Source organism: Piliocolobus tephrosceles, unplaced genomic scaffold (assembly GCF_002776525.5).
Source record: "Piliocolobus tephrosceles isolate RC106 unplaced genomic scaffold, ASM277652v3 unscaffolded_29728, whole genome shotgun sequence".
Lineage (NCBI taxonomy): Eukaryota > Metazoa > Chordata > Mammalia > Primates > Cercopithecidae > Piliocolobus > Piliocolobus tephrosceles.
Window position 1 is genome coordinate 1 of NW_022312896.1, and position 4,232 is coordinate 4,232.

Sequence of the window (4,232 nt, forward strand, 5' to 3'; positions counted from 1 at the left end):
TTCCTGGGTTCAAGCGATTCTCCTGCCTCAGACTCCTGCGTAGCTGGGACCGCAGACACCCACCACCATGCCCGGCTAATTTTCGTATTTTTAGTAGAGTCGGGGTTTCACCAAGTTGGCCAGGCTGGTCTCAAACTCCTAACCTTGTGATCCACCTGCCTCGGCCTCCCAAAATGCTGGGATTACAGGAGTGAGCCACGGCACCCAGCTCTTTTATTATTACGATTATTATTTTTAACATTTTCTTGGATACCAAATGAGTCCCCTTTAGACACGATGGTCAGTGCTGTTCTCTCTGAGATGGTGATATTTGACCAGAGACTTAAATAATATGAGGAAATGAGACATTTGAAGCATCGGCGGAAGAATGTTCCAGGCTGAGGAGGCAGCCGGGCAAAACACGCTGAGGGAGGAATGAGCTTAGAGCGTCTGGGGAACAGCAGAGGCCGGCGTGGCCAGAGCAGGGAGAGCAGATGGCAGGAGATGGAGTCACAGGGCGCCAGGAGTCAGCCCACACGAGGCCTTGCCACCGTGTTATTCTGGTAGTAGGAATTTAGGTGGCTTTTATTCTGGGGAGGATCCATGATCTGACTTCTGATACAAAAGTATCACTTGGGGGCCTGGGCGTGGTGGCTCACACCTGTAATCCCAACACCTTGGGAGGCCGAGGTGGGCAGATCACCTGAGGTCGGGAGTTCAAGAACAGCCTGGCCAACATGGAGAAACCCCGTTTCTACTAGAAACAGAAAACTAACCAGGCATGGTGGCGGGCGCCTGTAATCCCAGCTACTCAGGAGGCTGAGGCAGGAGAATCGCTTGAACCTGGGAGTCAGAGGTTGCGGTGAGCCCAGATCGTGCCACTGCACTCCAGCCTGGGCAACAAGAGCAAAACTCCATCGAAAAAAAAAAAAAAAAGAAAGAAAAAACTATCATTTGGCTTACGCCTGTCATCCCAACACTTCGGGATGCTGAAGGGAGAGGATTGCTTGAGCCCAGGAATTCAAGATCAGTCTGGGCAACATAGTGAAACCTTGTCTCCACAAATAATGTTAAAAAATTAACCCAGCATGGTGTGTGCGCCTGTGGTCCCAGCTACTTGGGAGACTGAGGTGGGAGGATTGCTTGAGCCCAGGAGGTTGAGGCTGCAGTGAGCTGTGATTGTGCCACTGTACTTCAGCCTGGGCGACAGAGCCAGACCCTGTCTTAAAAAAATTAAAATTTAAAAAGTAGAAGTATCACTCTAGCTGCTCTGTGGAGAATGGGCTTGAGGAGGTTAAAAGGAGAAGCATAGAGAACAATGAGGAGGCCATAGAAATTATCTCGGGGACATACAGCCATGGCTTGGGTTAGTGTCACAGTGAAATGGAGGTATGAGTTTGCATTCAAAATACGTTTTGGAGGCAGTGCCAATAGAATTTGCTGGTGGATGGCCAGGCACGGTGGCTCACGCCTGCGATACCAGCACTTTGGGAGGCCGAGGTGGTCGGATCACCTGAGGTCAGGAGTTCGAGACCAGCCTGGCCAACATGGGGAAACCCTGTCTCTACTAAAAATACAAAAATTAGCCGGGTGTGGCAGCGGACGCCTGTAATCCCAGCTACTCCAGAGGCTGAGGCAAGAGAATTGCTGGAACCCAGGAGACCGAGGTTGCAGTGAGCCGAGATCATACTGCTGCACTCCAGCCTGGGCAACAGAGCACAACTCTGTCTCAAAAATAAAAAATACATTAAATAAAGAGGCACACGGGTCTGGCTCCTGCAGCTTCTCCAGCCTCCTCTCAAGCTGCTCCTCCTACACTCTCGCAGCTTGGAGCAGGACTTTCAATGCACCAGATTTGTTCAGGCTTGAAGACCTTTATACTGCTTGGAGTAATTTTCCGTTTCCCCCTCCCTGAGCCTGCTGCCTTAGACGTCCTTATTCTTCACGTCTCTGTATGAATTACATGTTACGAAGGGACGCCTTCACTAACCACGGCCACCTAAATCTACAGTGGGTCTCTTGTTGTACATTTTTCTCGTACTCTGTACTTTTTATCTATAGCATTCATCACAGTTGGTAGTTATGAATATATATTGATTTATATGAGCAATGTCTCTTTATCTCATTTCTGTCTCTCCCACTGCACTATAAATCCATGAGGGCTGCAGACTTCTCTGTCTCATACCTCTAAAACATAGAACAACAGCTGATATATATATATATCAAAGAAACAAGACAACCTGAACATGTCCCCTTTATCTAGGGAGACCTCAAAATCTCAACCCACCCCAGTCCCTGACACCCAATCTAACCACAGTAATTACCACATCAAATCCTCCTTCACTTTCAGTTGGTGGTACAATTTGCAGAACACTTTTGTGCCCAAGACTTTCATAAAACACTTTTATATCAACAGCTTCTTGTGCGCCCCCAGGAGTAATGCAGGTGCGAGTTCAATAAAAACGCCAGCACCGAATTCCTACCAAGCTACAAACTCCATGAGAACAAACATCATCTTTTGTTTTGTTTTGTTTTTTTGTTTTTTGAGACAGAGTCTTACTCTGTCACCCAGGCTGGAGTGCAGTGGTGCGATCTCAGCTCACTGCAAGCTCCGTCTCCTGGGTTCCCGCCATTCTCCTGCCTCAGCCTCCCGGGTAGCTGGGACAATAGGCGCCCGCCACCTTGCCCGGCTAATTTTTTCTGTATTTTTAGTAGAGACAGAGTTTCACTGTGTTAGCCAGGATAGTCTCGATCTCCTGACCTCGTGATACGCCCGCCTCAGCCTCCCAGAGTGCTGGGATTACAGGAGTGATCCACCACGCCTGGCCCAAACATCATCTTTATCTTATTCATCATTGCATCCTCAGCGGCTCCTAGCACAGCATCTAGGACTCACTGGATATTAAAGAAATACTTGTTAAATGAACGGACAAGTTAAAAAAAAATGGAGAAATAGATGACTGAAGGAAGACAGGAAGGGAAAGTGGGTGGAAAAGAAAGAAAAGAGAGAGGGGCCGGGTGTGGTGGCTCACACCTATAATCCCAGCACTTTTGGGAGGCCGAGGCAGGCGGATCACTTGAGCTCAGGAGTTGGAGACCAGCCTGGGCAACATAGCGAAACCCTATCTCTACAAAAAAACAAAACAAAAACAAAAATTAGCCAGGCATGGCGGCGTGCGCCTGTATTCCCAGCTACTCAGGAGGCTGAAAGGTAGGAAGACAGTTACCTGAGCTCTGGAAGCTGAGGTTGCAGTGAGATGAGATCGTGCCACTGCACCCCAGCCTGGATGAGAGAGAGAGACCTGGTCTCAAAAACCAAAAAAAAAAAGGAGAGAGAGAGATAGGGAACGAGAGAGAGGAAGGAAGGGGAGACAGGGAGGAAACTGATCCATCAATGGAAGGATAAATGGATGGATGGATAGGATGGACACAATATCAACAGATACCTGGATGAGTGAGTTCGTGACTATAAGAAGATTTAAGCTCAGAGATAGAAAAAGGTTTGCCCCAATTACACAGCTGTTAAGAAGTTGGGACTCCAATCTAGACCTTTTTGATTCCCTGTTAATGTCACAGAGCCAGTGACATTAATCTCACATTAATGCAGTGACACCTTTTGCACCAGTCTCCCTATCTCTCTCCACACTCCTGTCACACTGGCTTTCTTTCAAGATCTGCAGTACAGCAAACTCTCCCAGCTTGTCTGTCCATACTTTGACATCGTCAACGTCACTTCCCCAGAGAAGCCCTCTCTAACTCCCTGAGGACTGAACGATGAAAAAGATAAAGATGATGCCTGTTTTCATGGAATTCGTAGCTTGGTAGGAATTTGGTGCTGATGTTATGATCAAACTCATACCTGCATTACCCGTGGGGGTGCACGGGAAGGTGCTGACATAAAAGTGTTTTATGAAAGTCTTAGCTGGGCGTGGTGGCTCACACCTGTAATCCCAGCATTTTGGGAGGCTGAGGCGGGCAGATCACTTGAGGTCAGGAGTTTGAGACCAGCTTGGCCAACATGGTGAAACCCCGTCTCTAGTAAAAACACAAAAATTAGCTGGTGTAGTGGTGGGTGCCTGTAGTCCCAGCTACTCGGGAAGCTGAGGCACGAGAATCGCTTGAACCTGAGGGGTGGAGGTTGCAGTGAGCTGAGATTGCACCACTGCACTCCAGCCTGGGCACAAGAGCGAAACTCTGTCTCAGAAAAAAAAGAAAGAAAGAAAGGAAAGAAAGAAAGAAAGGAAGGAAGGAAG